This window comes from Sus scrofa, chromosome 1, assembly GCF_054392235.1.
Source record: "Sus scrofa isolate SSC_HxYL_T2T_F1_AM1 chromosome 1, Sscrofa_HxYL_maternal_Yorkshire_Landrace_v2.0, whole genome shotgun sequence".
NCBI lineage: Eukaryota > Metazoa > Chordata > Mammalia > Artiodactyla > Suidae > Sus > Sus scrofa.
This window is the reverse complement of record NC_139383.1, coordinates 48,252,348-48,272,744: the sequence shown is the minus strand read 5'-3', so window position 1 is coordinate 48,272,744 and position 20,397 is coordinate 48,252,348.

The window sequence follows — 20,397 nt, the reverse complement described above, 5'->3', positions numbered from 1 at the left end:
TAATCCAAGAGAAAATGAACTTTTTAAATATTGAAGTATAGTTGATTTACAATGTCGTATTAGTTTCAGATGTATAACAAAGTTCTTCAGTTACACACACACACACAAATATACATAGATTTTTTAAGATTGTTTTCTCTTATAGGTTATTATAATATATTGAGCATAATTTCTTGTGATATACTACTACTATAGATTAACATGTACACACTATTTATAGAAAATAGATAACCAACAAGGACCTAATAGGTCTTTGTATATAGCGTAGATCCTTGTTGGTTATCTGTTTAATATATAGTAGTGTATATATGTTAATCAAAAACTCCTAATTTATCCCTCCCTCCAAACTTTCCCCTTTGGTAACCATTAGTTTGTTTTCCAAGTCTGTTATTATATTTCTGTTTTGTAAATAAGTTCATTCGTATCATTTTTTTTTTTTTTAGATTCCTCATGTAAGTGATATTGTATGATATATGTCTTTTTCTTTCTGGCTAATTTCACTTAGTATGATAATCTCTAGGTACATCCATGTTAACACATGAGAAAATGAACTTTGCACTACTGAGAATTTCTCTTGAATATGATATTATTTATCATTGGAGAATTATATTTTATAACATTTTATTAAATCTTTAAAAGCAAACAGGTTTTTACTTGTTTCTAACGCTTTAGCAGCAAAACTCTTGTGCAACTAAACTAACATTCTTAATGGATTAATGCCAGCTTTGTTCCATGGTGGTAATAAGTGTAGCAGTACTATAAAAAGATGCTGATAACATTGTACAGAATTTCTGTGACTAACTGATTTTGCACAGTGCTTCCTTCACTATTGTCCTGTTACCTTGAATGAAGTAAACTGGATTTGAGCATGGAATGAATTACATGAGTACTCAGTATTTGTGTGATCTCTGGTTCTATAGCCTAGTACAAAAATTCATATAACCCCCTCATAGGACTACTTTGTAAATAAATTATATATTTTAATTGGTCTGTTATAAAAACTTATAAGGAGTTGTAATTACATGATCAGAAATGGCATCAATGCATCATGAATATGCTGAGTATGGAATTAATATAATTTAAAAAATATATAAGTAAAATGTTTAATATTATTTTGCACTTCTATGTGCAAAATGGCTGCTTAGGTATTTTAATATGTGGTACTAAGACTGTACCTGGGATTGCAAACAAATTGATATGTTTTCTTTAAGTAGACACTGAATGCAATTAAACTCCCGCATATCAAACCAGGAGCCAAGACAAAAAAAATTAGGTAGAACATTTTTTCTTAAGGTTATATAGGGAAAAAATGTTTAGGTTTAAGGTATTCTTCATTGCCTGTTTTCAAACATTCTGCCATTTGATACCAACTGAATTTTTCCCTACGCTTAAGAACACATGACAGTCATCTTAAAAATCATGAAGTTTATGGCTTCTGTAGCATAGTAATAGCTTCAAGATGATTTGAAACCCAAGATATTTAAATAAGAAAGCTCAAGCATTATTTTTTTAGAGAGAATATTTCTATACATACCGTTTGCCAAATCACATCACTTCAGTGAAATATTATGGATACTTATAGATACCCAGGGCTTTGGAAGTCCTTTTAATGTGTTCTCAGAGGTTCCAAATATTCTAGAAATCCCTACTTGCCTTCCTTACACATTGTAGGAGAGAATTGAGAATTGTCTGTAAAGATGTATGCCCTTAATGAGGAAAAGATTACAGCCTTACTAAGAAACTACAGAGAAGAGACCCAATCCTCAAAATCCATTACATCAAGGCATCCTTTCTGAGGTCAAACGCCTTGCCATGAATTCTATCCCACTGATACTTCCTAGAAAGAACACTTGCTTTCCATCTCTGTTGATGGCTATCATGTCTCTGCCCTCAGCACAACTATTCTTAGCCCCCAGCCTCACCAATCTGGTTTCTTTAGCTTTTTTCTCCTAGGGCCCATTTCCCTGGTTGTTAATTACTTTTATTACTCCTCTTTGGTCTCTTTCCAAATTCTCTTTAGTATGATTCAGTTAGGAATGTCAAATGAAACCCACTATGCTAATAAATATTTGACCAGTCCTGGAGTTAAGAAGAAAATGTCCTCTGTGATTTGTGCAAACACTACTTGCCTGAAGTCTCTTTAGCTGAGGATTAAGGACAGTGAAACTTGGAATTCTTGAGGTTTGGCTTTAAAATGACACAATCAGGGTATTGTAACTATAGTTAGAGCTGGTATGGTGAAACTGACTCAAATTAAGCAGGAGGCAAAGCATTGAGAATAAAAAACAGTAAGCAAATGCTAATGCAATGCCCTCTGGACAGAATCAGAAGTAAAAGGAGAGATTAAGAATTGAGAACTAGAGAAAAAAAGAATGAATATATGTATAACTGATTCACTTTTCTGTAAACCTGAAGCTAATACAATGTTGTAAATCAACTATACAACAATAAAACTAAAAAAAGAACCAGGAGGAGAGTTGAATGCAGCGGGAGAGAGTTCCTCATGAATATCATGGCAAAGTTGAAGTATTTCTGATTCGTCATTATTTTTTTAAATTTTAATGAAGTACAGTTTATTTACAATGTTTCATGTTGCTATGTATACATATATATATATATACATGTATACATATATATATATATATTTCAGATTCTATCCATTATAGGTTATTACAAGATATTGAGTAGAGTTTTCAGTGCTATATTGTGTTATCTTTGTTGGTTGTCTATTTTATATATAGTAGTGTGTATATATTAAATCCCAAACTCCTAATTTCCCCCTCTCCCCATTTCTCTTTGGTAACCATAAGTTTGTTTTCAAGGTCTGAGTCTATTTCTGTTTTGAAAATAAGTTCAGGCTCAGCAGAAATGAATCTGACTAGCATCCATGAAGTTTCAGGTTCAATCCCTGGCTTCATTCATTAGATTAAGAATCTGGCATTGCTGTGAGCAGTGGTGTAGATCGCAGATGTGGCTCAGGTCCTGTGTTGCGGCTACAGATCTGATTTGACCCCTAGCCTGGGAACTTCCATATACCGTGGGTGTGTCCCTAAAAAAAAGGCAAAAAAAGAAAAGAAGTTCACTTTTTAAGATTACACATATAAATAATATCATATGATATTTGTTCTTCTCTGTCTGACTTACTTCACTTAGTAGGATAATCTCTAGGTCCATCCATGTTTCTGTAAATGACTTTTTCATTATTTTTATGGATGAATAATATTCTGTTGTATACATGACCATATTTTTCTTGCTATGGATGGACATTTAGGTTGCTTCCATGTCTTGGCTATTGTAAATAGTGCTGCTATGAATATTCAGATGCGTGTTTTTTTTTGAATTTTAGTTTTCTCCAGGTATATGCCCAATGGTTCATCATTATTGGTCAGTTGCCTGTTTTCTTGTGCAAGGTGGATAGAATGCAATGTATATTTAAGGTAGATATTATGTTTATGGTAGCTTCAGGATATTTGGCTTATTTCCTATAATAACTGCCATTTTTCTGTTATTCACATTTAAAATTGACTTCCCTTGCAATTTTTCCACATAAACTACATGATAAAATTTTGAACTGGGTAGGAGAAATCATCAATCTCAAAAATGTCTCCCAAAGAGCCTTTTCTTTTGATATTTAACCAAAGTGGAGCTGTTAGTTTATCAATGTGAGACAACTAAAATGGTACTTCTTGCCTGTTGTATGTAAACACAAAGTTGGTAATTTTTTCTGTTTTATTCACTGCTGTATGTCCAGTGACTTGAATATTGTGGCAACTCAATAAATGAATGGACAGTATTCTCCTCTGCCTTCCTGTCTTGGTAGCTGGTAATATTCCATCCTCATCTGGACCAAATGAAAATGTAAGACTCATCCTGGACAGCCCTGCTTCCTTTGCCTCCAACTCTCAACCTATTCTTCACCAAGTCCAGAAATTGCAACTCTCCCATCTGACTCCTCCTCACCCCTTTTTTCATGTTTGACTTATTCTGTGCCCTTCTAACTACTCACCTGTCTTACTGAAATTGGCTTAACTTTCACCCATTCTCACTGCAAACCGTTTTCCAAAATGCTGTCAGAATAATCAGAGTAATCTTTCTAAAATACAAGTACTATTGTGACATGTCCTAATTTAACAGCTTCATTATATTTGACATTTAGAAAAGTCACTGTGCTAACCCATGGGTTCCTGGCTTTATCTCCAGCTCAGTTTCCAAATCTTCTTTCCTCTGGTCCTGTTTTAGCACTTCATATGTTGTGACCTAAACATCATTAAACCTGTTGTACATGTTATTTCATCCATCTAAAATGCCAGCACATCTCTCCCTCATTTTATCTAATTTCTATTCAGTTAACAACTTTATCTTTTACTCAGTGACATTTAACCCTTTGGACCACAGATCTCTGCTTACAAATCTTTCTTTACTTGGTTTCCAAGGACTCATGCTCTCTGGCATTTTCTTATATTCCAGTTACAGCTCTTCTGAGGGTCCTTTTATAGCTCTGCATATTCTAACACTTCATCTATGAAAACATTAAGTACTGATGGGTCTCAAAGCCTGGATCTAAACCCTGATTTAATTTAATTCTACATTTCCTTTGAGGTAAGTCAAATCCAAAGTATGGTTTCAACTTCCTTTTTACTTATTTATTTTCTGTTGAGCTCTCACTAAATTATATTTACTACTCAGTTATCCCCTTGAGCTCTAGACATGTGTGTTCTGCTTGACATATTCTCCTAGATAGCTCTCAGGCACCTTAACAAATCATTTAGATGTGTACTCATTTAAGCTGTATTTCTTGCATGGTTTGTCCTCTCAGTTGCTCAAGAAAAAAAACCCCAATACCCCCTCTCCCTCACCCGACTCCTCTAATTTCTGTTTGTCCCCATGGCCATATCCAGTTCAAAGCATCAGTATCTCACTCTCTCACCTAGATTTCAGTACAAAGTCCCCCAGAGCCAAAGTCATAACAAATGCGATCCTGTTACTTCACTTCTTAAATCCTTTATTTTAGGTTAAAAGTAAAATGTGGACATAGCTTTAAGATCTGAAACATTTCACCTACCTTTATTGCTAATTCTCCTCTCTCCATTCAGTTCCTTTATAAGAGTCATAATGCCATTAATTCATACTTTTTAAAAACAGAGTTGCACCAATTATCCATGTATACATTTATTTTCCAAATTGTAAGTGTCTTAAAAAGAGTATATGTCCAACATAGTATCTGGCATTTATTAAATGTCTGGTAAATATTTGTTAAATGAATGTAGCATCCATGCCTGAAGGCTATAAAAGGAGGTGCTTTAGTATATGACTAGAATTTTTTTTTGGTCTTTTGTCCTTTTGTTGTTGTTGTTGTTGCTATTTCTTGGGCCACTCCCGCTGCATATGGAGGTTCCCAGGCTAGGGGTCTAATTGGAGCTGTAGCCACCGGCCTACGCCAGAGCCACAGCAACGCGGGATCCGAGCCGCGTCTGCAACCTACACCACAGCTCACGGCAACACCAGATCCTTAACCCACTGAGCAAGGGCAGGGACCAAACCCGCAACCTCATGGTTCCTATGACTAGAATTTCTATGCTTTGAAGACACAACTTAAACATTCTTTATGTGGAAATGATATAAAAGAAAATAAGGGATAGTTTCATTTTTATCACATCTATTATTATCCTCATAATTTTAATTGTAATATTTGTGCCTCCCACCATAGTAACCACTTTACAAATATTGTTATCTGTTATTATTTAGATAAATCTAATGAGGCGAGGTGGTTAATACTATCAACCCCAATCTTACTTAATAAATGGTGAAGCTAATATTCAATGATATTAAATAATTGCCCATTAATATCGAATGCATATTTCACATTGCTGCCAAAACATGAATATTTCACTGAAAATCTCCTCTTCAATTTCTGCAACACTTTTACAAACACAGAATTTTCTTTGCTTACATTTACCAATTTAAATTCTCTTTTCCATGTTTCTCCTGCCATAGTGAACAGCTCAGGATATATTGCCTTGTAGATATACTCCTCTCTTAACATAACTTTTATGTTAAACTTTTCTTTCCTATTTGTAATTAGAAATAACTCTTCTTTTTTTCTTCCTTCCTTCTTCCCTCTCTTTCTCATTCTCTTTATCTTTTTGTTTCTTTTTTCTCTTTCTTCTTTCTTTCTTTTCTTTCTTTCCTTCCTTCCTTCCCTTCCTCCTTCCTTCACTTCATTCATCACATATTTATTTAATACTTATTACTAGTAAAGTACTGGTACTTCATTAAACCCTAGGATCAAACATATAAAACACATTTTCTAAAGCATTTTCTCTTTCAACACTCCTCAAGTTCCACATTGACTACTCACAACTCTTGTAAATTTTAATTACGACACCATGTTTTTTTAATGAAGTTTGTGCTTAAAAACTGTCCATTACTTTCCACTGAATTTAGAGTAAATCTTAGTCGATTTGCATTTCTTCCAGTACCTCCTCCGGAGCTTGCCTTACCTACCCCCTGATCTTTTCTCACATCTGTTTCACTCTATCTCACTTGCTCCAGTCACATAGATTCTTCACTCAGCCAAGCTCCTTCCTCTACAGGACTTTGTGAATGTTAGCCCCTTCCTATGGCACATCCTCCCCAGTATTTTATTTCCTCTTCCCAGTCTAGATATCACCTTCAGTGTCTCTCTCTCTCAGGTGTTCTTTCTGACCATTTGAGCTAAAGTGGTTCCTCAACCCCATCCTTTAGTCCCCTGCCTTATTCTCAGTTGTTTTCCTAAATTGTCATTATGTATTTCTGTGTTCATTCACCTGCTTACTAGCTGTCTCCTAGCGTCCTCTGAAAACTACAACAGGTCAGGAAGCATGTCTACCATCACATAAAGATTTTTCACATTGGTTCTGGACAATGAAGATTTATCGATTAACTGAACATACTTTTGCAGCTACAGATGTTGAAGTAAACTTGATACACATTGGCTCTTCTTGCCTCTGAAATAAATGTAACTCAAAGTGTACAAAGAAAATGCTTTGGTCTCTTTCTCCTGCTTATAAGTTGGCATGGCAGCACAGACCCTCAGATCCTGGTGCCAATTTAGAAGGCCCTGGTTTTACTCTTTATCAGATACTGAGAGAAAATTTGCAGGAAAGTGTGATGTCTTGTGCTCTTTAGCATGCCATACTCTGAGCAGATGGACTGGGTGGCATCCAGCCTGACTCAGAACTTCAGTGGGGTTCCAGGGAACAATCAGGAATGACCTCGGCTGGCAAAGCCACAATATAGAGAGCATTTATGGATTAAGACAATTTTCACAGTTAAATCTTGGATAACTTAAACAGAAAAAAAAATTATCTCAAATATTTTCATGTAAACTTAATGTCACTCAAAGCAGAACCAACTGTCATCCCCTTTGTTCTCTACATGCTACTAATTTGAAAATCATCCCTTACCACTCTTTCCATAAGGTAATTCATTTTTTATCATCTGTTTGATGCTTACATATTGGCAACATATCTACTGCATTATAAAAAATGTAATCATTTAAAGTAGTTTCATGGAGAGTTTTAGTATATAGGAAATATCCCACTTTGAGTTAGGAAAATGCCATGTTGTGATTTGGACAAATTACTTATCCTATCTGGGCTTCAGTTTGTCCACTAAAATAACTGGGATCACACTGTGTTGCTTACTCACAGATTTCTGTGCAGATTATAAGATAAAACCTCAAGTTTTAAAGAAACAACATAGAACACATCAAAGATCAACTTTCAAAACTCTCTGAGTATAAAATACACTTTAAGCTCACATTCAGTCCTTCTATTTTATTTTATTTTACTTTTTGAATATACTATTATCTAATGCTCTCAAGCTCAGCTGTGGACCTTGGTTTTCTTTGATCTGAGCTGAGAAATGTTCTCCCTGTTTCTGTTATCCTGTTCTCTATTACCTAGAAAGAATCATGGTAGGTGAATGGGCCCTGAAGACACAAGTTTAGGGTCATTTTACCTGTTATACCTTTCAGAGAAATTTCACAGAATCCCTTTCTCCCATACTAATTTTCTACAGCTCCTGTCACAAATTATGACAAATTTAGTGGTTTAGAAAGCCATGCACACATTTTTAATCTTATAATTCTGAAGGTCAAATGTTGAAAATGTGTCAGCATGGCTTCATTCCTTTTGGAGGTTCTGAAGGAGAATCTGTTTCCTTGCCCTTTCCAGCTTATAGTAGCCACCCAGACTCCTCATCTTTTGCCAACCCCCTTCCTTCTGTGAAACTTGCAGAGTAACTTCTTCAAATCATTCTTTCTCTCTCTGACTTCTGCTTTTATCATCACATCTCCTCTTTTGACTCTAATTATGAACTTCCTAACTCCTCACTATAAGAACCTCAGTGAATAGGGTCCAACAAGATAACCCATAATAATCTCAAAATTCTTAAATTAATCACATCTTCAAAGTCCTCTTTGTCATGTAAGGTAACAATTGCACAGGCACCAAGAATTAGGAGACATTAGACACTGGGCGCAGGGGACAATTTCCCAGCCTACCACATTCTTCCTAGGTTCTTTTCCCAAATAACCATACTGGTGAGGGATACATCTGACCACAGGGTATCAATTCAAGGCTAGTTTAACCCCACATCATTATTTCCTCTCTTGTTGCTTAGTCAATTTGCTTCTCCTCATCTCACTGCTCTTTGGCAACTGTAAAATGCACAGAACCTTACGTACACACAATGTACTTCTGGGTGCCTCAGCCCAGCTTTCCAACAGCCACGTCATCACTATCCCTACCAAGACTGCCTGTGGTTGAAAGTCACTTTTTATTAAGGTCTGGAATGTCGTTGATATTCCTGAAAGTACATACTATCATTTACACTGGGTCCAAGAATACTGGTGGCAAACTTCCATTTGGTTTAAATATCTATATGAATGATAATTGGAGAGATTCCAATTAGTAGGGATATTCTCATACAAAAGAAGAATATGAAGTCTTGTTTCAGTGCTAGAAAGTATACCATATACCATATTTTCACCTGTGTATATGATTTACATTGGGATACTGATAGCTATTTTCCCTTGTTCTTCACTGATAATCTATACAAAAATGTACTCTGGCATTATTGAGATTTTCTTAATGTTCTGTTAATGTATTATTTTTATTTTTAAAATTTCTTCTTACATCAGTCGGTGTATTATTCTTCTCTTTCATTTGTCTCACAGTTCCTGTCCCACAATTGTTTAAATTGAAAAAAATTTGTTCTATGTATCTGTAGCTTTGTATCTGTAGCAGAAATTTCTCTTCTGCATTTATTCTAATTTCACATTCAAATGAGAGAACTCCTATTAACTGCTTTCTTATAGGCAATGTGTTTCTACAACATGCTAAAATGTCTTCTTTAAATGTATTGTTTTACTCTAAGTTCTCTGAATTTCTTTCCTGAAGCATCCAGACCAACTTTGGGATGTCCATTTTGTGCTGAACATAAATTATGCTTACAGACCTAGGTTGTTAGTGTTTTATAAAAGGAATTATGGCCACTGGTTCATGGAACTTATAATCTAAAGAGGGAGGTAGCGGTAAACAAATATATATTATTCAATATACAACTATATAAACAAATATACAAATACAAAACAAAGTCTTAATATTGAATGTGTGCAAAGAGTTATCTTTTCTTCTGATGGCCTTCTCTGGACCTCCTTTTTTAAACAAAGCAAGTTTTCATGACTACCCATGTCTATTATCAACTTTCTCTTCCAGAATGAAATAGGACTTGTAAAATACAATTCAAGTGGATGTAACAGTGGGAAAACTTTGAAGCTATGGGGGTTTTAATGAGCAGGTTATGAAACAGAAGATTCTGCAGTGATAGAGATGTGGCACAGTACACAACCACCATAATTTGAGAAAAAGCCAGCTGCTGTTTCTTGAATTTTATTCACTAAATGACTCCATACTTTGTTGCTTAATTGAGCTCAAGAAAAGAATACATAATCTAATGCTAGACCACAAATTTTGTGACAGGAAAAGCACCATAATACCCAACTTACAATTCAAATTGTAAACTAGCCAATCATCATGTAGTCATTTTTCTTACCCGGTGAGTCATCTAATTTACAACTTTAACAGTAACAATTCATCTTCTAATTTTATTTGTGATGCTTAACACTGTTATAGAGCATGTAAGTGTTTTCTCTCAGTGCTAAATTTGAAATCAATATAAATCAGATGTGTTTGAATTACAAAGCTTTTGCAATAGAAAAAAAAGCAGCACAGCTTGTATTTCTAACTTTCATATTGCAACAAAGATCTCTTTATATAAATAACTAAAAATGCGAAAATGGATTATTTTCAATGTTAACATATTACCCGATATATAAATATATAGTTAATCATTCATTTATATATCCAAATTCAACCATAATTCTCAGTTTTGTTTTAAGGAAAGATTAGATTCCTTTGCTTTGCTTTATGAGGTGGATGGAATATGCTACTGGATGGGCTCATGTTATTAAGAATCTATCTTGCTCCCCTGTCTGTGCTCTTTCTCAGTTAATTCTCCATGCAGGAATAAGGAATGTTTTCACATGTAAACAGTTTTATATCACTTCCCTGCTTATACATCACATTCCCACCATTGCTTAGTGTTGGATAGGTCAATGCCTCACCCACAAATGTACACCCAGATATTTGTACTCTCTCTTATCGCTCTTTGAGTTTTTCTGTATGGGAATAATAAATTCCTAGTAAACTAACGAAATTCTATTTTCTAAATAGGGAGAAAAGGAAACATGTCTGTCTTCTTTAATGTGATATGCTTAGCTCTAGCACAGTGAATTGCATTTTTAGGTACTTTATAAAGCTTTGTTGGCTGCATGAGTGAATGCATGAAAGTGAATGAAAAAAAAAGCCTCTTTTGCAGGATTTTTTGTTTGTTTGTTTTTCCTTTTGAGGGCTGCACCTGGGGCATATGGGAATTCCTGGGCTGGGAGTCAAATTTAGCTTCTGGCATACACCACAGCTATGGTAACACCAGATCTGAGCCTCTTCTGTGGCCTACACTGCAGCTTTTGGCAATGCCAGGTCCTTAACCCACTGAGCAAGGCCAAGGATCAAACTCACATCCTTACAGACACTGGAGGGTTTTTAACCTGCTGAGCCACAACGGGAACTCCATGCAGTTATTTTTAAATGCTCTTCATGTTCTTCCTCTGAGACTGTGAGAGAACTTGCTGCATGGGGGAATATCCAGGGGTGTTGTGCAGCTTGGCTTGTGGAGTCTAGCAGATGAGGATGATGGGGCTTGTCTTGAGTCAGGGTACATTTTTCCATCTTAGAATTTCCAAGAGAGAAAACTTGTAAGGCATATATTAATGTTTATGGCCCAGCCTTTACTGATTAGCACAGGGTGGTTTCAGAGGAACACAGGAACATGATCAGTGAGCACTAGATGCTGTAGTTGGCTCCCCCTCACCTTCACCCCAGCATAACTGCTGGTCCTTGAACCTCTTCAGGGCAGTGCATATATGATAGAACATTCTTCTTAGGAAGGTGGGGAAGAAGGAAGCATATTAGAAAATCACCTAGGTAGTCACTCACTCATTGAGGTGTTAGCAGAGGAAGACTAGTTTAGCAGCCAAGACATGGAAAACGGCCATTATAATTATGCATAAATCTCCCTTTGAACAAGAAGAATATATTTCATAAAAAGCAACATTCTGAGGTTAAAAATTATTTCACTGAGGGTAAAGGAAAAGAAATGTAAATATAGAAAAAACTCTTCTGAGAAAAAAAGAGATGAATAAGTTCTTTCTGTGATTTTTTAGCAAAATCTTAAATTCTTGTCATTAATGATAATATTGGAGCACACAAGGACCCAAGAGTCTTGGCTGAAAGTCTGAACTGCGATTAGCTGAGAGTAATATTAGTATCTCTAAAATCAACTACTTCTGACATCTCATTTCTCAAAAGTGAATGAATTCAGGACTTATAATATCAATGGTTAAATCTAATATTTAATATAATATACCTGGCAGATTAAAATAGTGAAGTTCCAAAAGAAACTATATAGGTCCAAAGGCAATCAATCTCACTGTATAATATTTAGGTAAATTTGTAAAGTAGTTTTCCAAACACTCATACTTTTCTATAATGAGAGCTGGTTGTGAAGCAAAAACATGGTATACCATCTGATTATTTGTTTATTTATTTTGGGGATTCTCTATCGTATATTACACAAAGTATTGCAGTTCTTTTTCTTTGTGTAAATACCAGCTTTTGTAACTTTTGACCACACTAATTTTATTATCACAATAACACCTGAAGTTTGTATTAACTCATTGACTTTCAAAATATAAACTCTAGCCAATATTAGAAATAACTAGTTTTCTTTTCAACTATGCAATAATATGGATATGAATGGCATCATTTAACTATTTGCAAAAGTATTTCTATGCTTAAAGCCAACACCTTAGTAGCTATCATTTCTCATTTTATAAATTCAAAAAAATTTTAGTCAAAATTGATTTAGAAATATAGTCACTTGATCTCAGTGAAAAGTCATGCTTTACTTATATGCAACTTCTAAATGTGCATGTGTTAAATCATATGAGCACACTTGTCTTAATGTTTAACAGGAATTAGTTGACAATATTGTCACTAGCATTTTTGTTTCTTGTGATCTTCTTTAATCAGTGATGTCACTTTGGTGCCCATGTTGAATGAAAATTTCAGCATACGCTTGGAGACAGTTACTCATTTATCGTCCACATTTTTAAGAAACAAGTTCAGTGTGTTATTTTTCATTACACTTGCATATTCATACTTTAGAATATTATTATCTAATAGATTTACTGTAACACATTTTAAAAGATTATAATCAGTAAAAATAAATGAGCAATCTCATATGCAGTAAGGTTTTAGATAACATTCTGAATGACCACAGTAAAATAATCCCTAGTATTATCTCTTACAGTTTTATGGTATCATTGAGTCCCTTTACTTTATTTGTCTCTAATTTTAGTATTTCCATCATGCATCTGCACCCGATTAATTCACTGAATGCTGTGACATTCTCCTACAAGGGAGGTCTAGCATTCCAGCCAAGCATCTAAACTGCAGCAAAGCTGAGACCCCATTGGAGCTGGAGATACTCAAGGTCTTTATTTTATTTTGTCTGAAAGTTTAGGTAGCTGGGACTATAATATAAGATTATATGAGCCAGTCACATTCCCCAATGTCCTATTTAAAGCTCTAGGCAATGGCAAACTCATAATTTGAAACTTGAAATTTATCAGAGTATTAGATTATAAGGGTTTTCACATGGCATGTAGTCCAACCCACAGGGTTAGTCATAACTTTGCTTCTCTTTCTACTATTCAAAACCTAAGCTCATCAAGGCTTTATCCTTTTGCTAACTTAATCTTACTACTTCCTTGCTTTCTTAAAGCATGCCTGCCATACCAGTAAACAAAGGGTGTTGTGGTCATCAAGCCATCAGCACTGTAGCCTCTCAGACTGTGCACCCTGAGGGGACTCAGGATGAGAGAAAAAAAAGGATACTGGCCCTAGATAGATAAGATGTATATTGAAGGAATGATTTCAGTGATCCCAGACTCTTGCATTCATTTATAGTCTTGAAATATCTGATGTTCTTTAAATAACACCAATGCTTTACATTCTGACTACCTGGTTTTTGTTGCAAAAACTCCTAAGTATCCTGGTTCTTCCTTTACTCCTTCAAAGCATTCCCTCAGAACTATCTGAGAGGCTGTCTTCTGGTCTTAAGTCTTCAAGTTGCAGAAACTCGGCCTCTGTCCACCAGTGCCAAATAGAAATGCAGAGACAGCAATTCCCGTTGTGGCGCAGTGGTTAACGAATCTGGACTAGGAACCATGAGGTTGTAGGTTCGGTCCCTGGCCTTACTCAGTGGGTTAAGGATCCGGCATTGCTGTGAGCTGTAGTGTAGGTCAAAGACATGGCTCAGGTCCCACGTTGCTGTGGTTCTGGTGTAGGCCGGTGGCTACAGCTCCAATTGGACCCCTAGCCTGGGAGAGGCCCAAGAAATGGCAGAAAGACAAAAAAAAAAAAAAAAAAAAAAAAAAAAAAATGCAGAGACAGGGTTTTGGGTGAAGGAGAAAAAGACAATATTTATTGCTACACTAGGAATAGGAAGCCAGGCAGGATAATGCCTTAAGACTGCCCTCCACTGGGAAGAATTATGGGGCGTTTTATTGTTAAAAAAAAAAAAAAAGTGGGGAGGGGGGAGGAGAAAAACTGGTTTTCAGATAGGGATCAGGATTGGAGCAAACATACATTCTTCTTTCTTTGGGGGAATCTTAGTCATCCAAGCTGACTTCAGGAGCTCTCAACATGATCACAGAGGTGGTCTTCAGGGTTATTGCCTCAAATAACAGTACTTGAGAAAAGGGCATAGTGATCAGAGATTAGAACAAACTAGAAAAGTTCTTGAAAAACATCATGTACTGATCATCTTTAACCCACAGGCAATTGTGCTCAGGGTGCCTAATCTTTAGTTTAATGAAGTTGTGTTTAGCCTGCAATTAGGCCAGGGACAAGGACAGGAAGGACTCAAAACCATTCAGTTTTAAAATATTCATTTCTAAAAGAAGCATAAGGAATACAACTTTTTTTCTTAGCATATAAGATGCCTACATCATTGTGTGTATCCCTTGAGAAGGAACCAGGATACTGCCTCAAGGCTGTACTATTTTCTCTTGATCACGCCTCCCTTGTCTTTGCATCCTCTTCCTTCCCTGATCAGCAACAGTCTAAACCTACCCCTTGGAACTTAGGGAAGGCTGTGGAGGCTGAATGAAGCTTATTTCCTAAAAAACAAGAAATGGGAGACAGAGAAAGGCTATTGTGCCCAGGAGCCCCACAGGGCCTTGCTTGGTTACACTCAGAAAGTCCACCAAATAGAACATAATTCTTGTCAATTTAAAAAAAAAAAAAAAAAAAAAAAGCACAACCTGGAGTTCCCACTGTGGCATAGTGGAAACGAATCTGACTAGTATCCATGAGTATGTGAGTGTGATCCTTAGCCTTGCTTGGTGGGTTGGGGATCTGGCATTGTTGGGAGCTGTGGTGCAGGTCACAGACATGGCTCAGATCTCATGTTGTTGTGGCTTTGGTGTAGGTTGGCAGCTGCAGCTCCAATTCAGTCCCTAGCCTGGGAACATCCATATGCTGCCGGTGCAGTCCTAGACAAACACACACACACACACACAAGCACAACCTGGAAATTGAGAGTTAAGTTTTATTTTGGACAAAATTAGGACTTAAGCTTGGGAGACACCATCTCAGGTGGCCATGAGAAACTGCTCTGAGAAAGCAAGTGGGGTAGCTGGGATATATAGGAGCTCTTTCAACAAAGGGATGGTAGTAGGAACAGAAGATTTACAGGAAACCAGATATCTCTAGTTAAGGGAATTCAGTGCATTTCTATGAGAAGATGCAAAATCTGAGCTTACTGTGATATGCACCTCAGCTATGGGGCCAGTATTCTTTATTTTTTTCCTGGGTTCCTTCAGGGCTCACCAGCTCACCCTGGCTGCACTCCCAGATGACCCTGACATCTATTTGTTTTTAGGAAGAATAGCCTGGGCATCTCCAACAGCTCTGAAATACCACCCCAACGAGGAAAGGGGGGATAGTGTATATGTGATAAAGATGAAGGCAGGGGTGGGGTGGAGAAGGGTGCATGTAGCCATGCACACATCTCACAGAAGTTTGTTGCTGGTCTCACGAAGATTACTACTAGTTACAGACATCAATCATCATGAAGAATTTTAGTGTTTTTCTAGATATGAGATGAAAGAATTGTGCTCATGAAATCTCCTAAAAATATCTATCTGAAGACCTGCTCTTCCAGTTTTCCCAGAGCACAGAGGGTCCCACTCCTGGTCTCCACACTGAGGTCTGCTCAGGGGAGCAGGTGGCAAGTGTCAAACTCCAGTTCACATTCTCAAATTTTCAGTTTTGTATTTTTTTCAGTCCACAATAGGATTAAATAAAATAATGATTCATTCCTGCTACGGACTCTCAATAGTCCTTTTAGGAGAAATAATGGTTTGATCAGGAAATATTGATTTTAAAATCCTAGGCTTGTATCCTGACTATGATTATTTGAGGTCATGCTTCGTATTTTTAATCTTGAGCTGAAAATTATCTTTCCTTACAGTTGTAGGGGGACAGAATTTACCACCACAAAATATATCTTTAACATTTTAATTATTTTAAACTAATTATTTTCTAAGAAAGAGACAATTCCAAATACCAAGTTGGAGTTACCCTTCCGTAAGAAATATTTGCGCATGTAAGAAAAATCTTCATTTGTAAGTACAACTCCCTCTATACTGGTAAGAAAAGCCTGAGGAAATGGCCTTCTATCAGTGGAAAAATCAGTGACAAATCTGCATAACAAATTTAGCCTTTTTTACTGTGCTTTTCTTGGTCCCACTCTCCTCACTCTCAACATGTTCTTTTGTCTTTAGCTAAAGATGGTATTTAAAGTGAGAGTTTTGACCATTTTGGTGAGTTCTTCAACTTTCCTAGGTCTCTCCCATGTATACATGTTATTAAACTTTTACTGATTTTCTCTTGTCAGTTTAGTTCTAGACCAGTCAGAGAGACTTAGAATGGTCTAGCAAAATTACTTCCTCCCTCACACAGTATTTCTGGGAGACCTAAAGAGTAAATGTATGTGACTATACCTAAAAATTACATGTTACATAGAAGGGTCTGAATAAAGAGTAAAATCTGAATGTAATTTTGAACAAGTACCCATATTAAGAAAGAAAAGCCTAAAAAGACATATTTATTCAGTCACATATATTTATTGAATATCTATTACATATCATTACAAAGCAATGGGGATTCATGAGTAAACAACATTTTAAAAAAAAGAAAAAATTGAATTCCCCTTGTGGCTTAGTGGATTAAGAACCCCACTAGCATCCACGATGATGCAAGTTCTCTCCCTGGCCTTGCTCAGTGGGTTAAGGCTCTGGCATTGCCTTGAGCTGTGGTGTAGGTCACAGGCCTGTTGCAGGCTCAGATCTTGTATTGCTGTGGCTGTGGTGTAGGACAGAAGCTGCAGCTCTGATTCTACCACTAGCCTGAGAACTTCCATATGCTGCAGGTGTGGCCCTAAAACACACACACACACACACACACACACACACACACACACACACATCTGTATACTCACAGAGATTAGAATATTAGTGAGATTCTATAAAAATTAAAAAAAAATGAAAAAGCCAATTTCTCTGTGACATAAGATTGTCACTAAAAGTTTTTCTCATGGCAGACCTGCACTATCTCAGTTAAACATACAGATGAAGAATCCTTCTGTTAAAAGCAGAGAAGATAGACTTTCAACACTTGCATTTAATAATAGTTCCCCTTGATTTTCTTCTTTTGTCAACTCACTTATTAGGAGAATTGGTAGCATGAGAAAGATATAAGCTAAAGGATAATAAAGGACAAGGGAAAAAAATCTCATTTATCTTATAAATAATGGTTTTTTTACTCTTGTTTGAAAAGAATTTTGGTTTGAATGACACTTCAAATGGCAGGATAATTCAGAGTGGCAACCTGCAAACATTCAATTTTTCACATGGTCAACTAAGCCAAACTCAGCTTGTCCAGCTTTGTGAGTCTATCACTAATTGCAAGGTAAGAGAGACCTTGAATGATTGTTGCAACATTCCAGGTAAGAATTCCAGAGTTGATACTGCACTACTTTTCATGGGAAGATCTATTTTGGGCTCCAAAATTGAAATTTTTTTACTTTTTCTTGTGGCTTAACAAGGCTCACAGACGATATTATTTGGAGAACTCATCTCTTTGTATCTACAGTCTTAACAGGAGATCTACCTGAAATACATACAGTTATGTAATTGTTTCACTAAAAATTAAAATAATAACTATGGCACACTGAAACCAAAAGACCTCTGACTTGAACCTAGCCAAAACCCAGATCGGAACTTGAACCCATGGTTTTTAAATTAGAGGCTCAGGTTCTTTGTGTCTCAGCTCTGAAGGAATTCAAGGAGAGACAAAGTGATAGGCAAGAAATAGATTTATTAAGATAGGACACTTGTGGAGTTCCCATCGTGGCGCAGTGGTTAATGAATCCGACTAGGAACCATGAGGTTGCGGGTTCGGTCTCTGCCCTTGGTCAATGGGTTAAGGATCTGGCGTTGCTATGAGCTGTGGTGTAGGTTGCAGACGTGGCTCGGATCCCGTGTTGCTGTGGCTTTGGTGTAAGCTGGTGGCTACAGCTCCGATTAGACCCCTAGCGTGGGAACCTCCATATGCCGAGGGAGTGGCCCAAGAAATAGAAAAAAAAAGATAGGACACTTGTGAGGAATACAAAGGCAGGTGGGGGAGCTCTGCCCCAAGCATTTTGTGGGCTCTGGGCATATCTCCTGCTTTATTTATGGTTTTATAGTTAAGTAAGCCTTCTTTGTTCTGATAGCTTTCTTGAGCAATTATTAACTTACAGAGGTTTTCCAAAGTTCTAGGTTTCCATCTCTATCTATGATCCCCTACTGGGACTTCTACAACTACCTGTGTAACTATCTTTCTGAGTCTCAGAGTTCAATCTTTTAAAAATCTGATAACTAATACAATATAGTAGGTACAAAATTATCTATCTCAAAAATATTTCTAATATTTAGAAAGCTAAAAAGGATACTATTAGAAGGATTTTAAAAAATTACATCCTAGTGCAATTAAATTAATTTGATTTATTATTGGTAAAACATTATCCAAAATTTTCTATATATTATAGTAATAGGCTTGTTTTTTCATTTAATGGAGTCTAGATTGATGGTAAAATGCCAGTTTAATTTACCAAATCACTAAAGCATGTATTCAAGAAAGGAATAAGTATATATTAACTGAATATATAACTCCTTCTTACACTCTCCAAAAAGATTTTCCAAAATTATTTGCCTAATATTCAATGTTTATGAAAAATAAAATTGAGGCATCATTGTTTGCCAAATTGGCAACAATGAAAATAAACAATTATTAAGTTTTTATGATGGGGGTAAAAATATCCAAACTGAAGAAAGAATCACTTGTCCTGAGTCAGACCAAAGCAAACTTTTAAAGGCATTTGGGGCAATGAAAAACACAGATGTGGTGACAGGAAATCCAATTCTGAGTTCACAGTCACTTCTGCTGTTTCAGCTAAATCTTGGTAAATCTCCATTGAACTCTACTCTTTTTCAAATTTTAGCTGCTATAATCTAATTGGCCTTCTAGTTCAGGGTTTAGCAGGTCAGCTTGGACCTGGCAGACAAATCCATCTAGAACCTGAAGTCCTAGTGTTACTCTTGGGCTCCAAGTCCTCTTCAAGGACATTGAACTCAAAGCCTCTGGCCAAGAATTACCAGACCCTTAACATAGTCCCATCCATCTCATTGTAATGCTCCTTCCCCCAACTTGAGCAACCTGGCCTACTCCTTCCTACTCCCTACTAGGAAAGGTATGTGGCCCACACCTCACCCTGCCCCTATAGGGCTCTTATACACCCCCAACCAACTAGCATGTGTACCATTAGTATGTGTATCTTTCCCAAACCAATCAGCAGGTCAGCAAGTGTATTGTAAGACATCTCTTTCTGTGCTATAAAAACAGACATGACCATGCACTTGAAATTGGTGCTCCCTAATTATCAGAAAGTCATCCCACTGTGCTTGCAGCATCTCTTATCTCAGTAAGCTCTACTTTCTCTCTACCTTGCCATACTCAATAAACTCATCTTTCTTCTCACTCCACTATGAGTCTAGAAATTCTTGACCCACGTGTGCAGACCACAGCAGTTACTAAAGGCAAGTTCATGTGCCCAGCACACAGTGAGGCCAAACATACTAGAATATTGGAATATGGATCAGAAAAAGCTTTATTGCAGCACCAAGCAAGGAGAATAGGGGGTGGAGGTGGGGGGGGGTTGTGGGTGCTCATGCTCAAAAACCTGAACTCCTGATGGTTTTTAGGGAGAATTTTTTAGTCAAAATTTGGGGTGAGGACTGCAGAATATGTGGCTTTCTTCTGACTGGTTGGTGGTGAGGTAACAGGAATCCTGCTCTCAGCCTGAATTTGCCATCCACCACCTGGGTGGGAGCCTTAATTCCTTCAGAAGGCCTCAAATATATTGTTATGTATATACCTTGAATAGTATTGAGGAGGATCCTGCCTTAATTGCTACACTATTGTTTCTTGCTTTGTCTTTGCTTCTGTGTTCCCTTACTTTCCTGATTAGCACCTGTTTGAATCTGCCCTTTAGTATTCAGAAAGGTTTAGGAGGCTGAAGCCTCCCCTCTCCCAACACCCCAGCAAATAAGAAACAGAGGACACC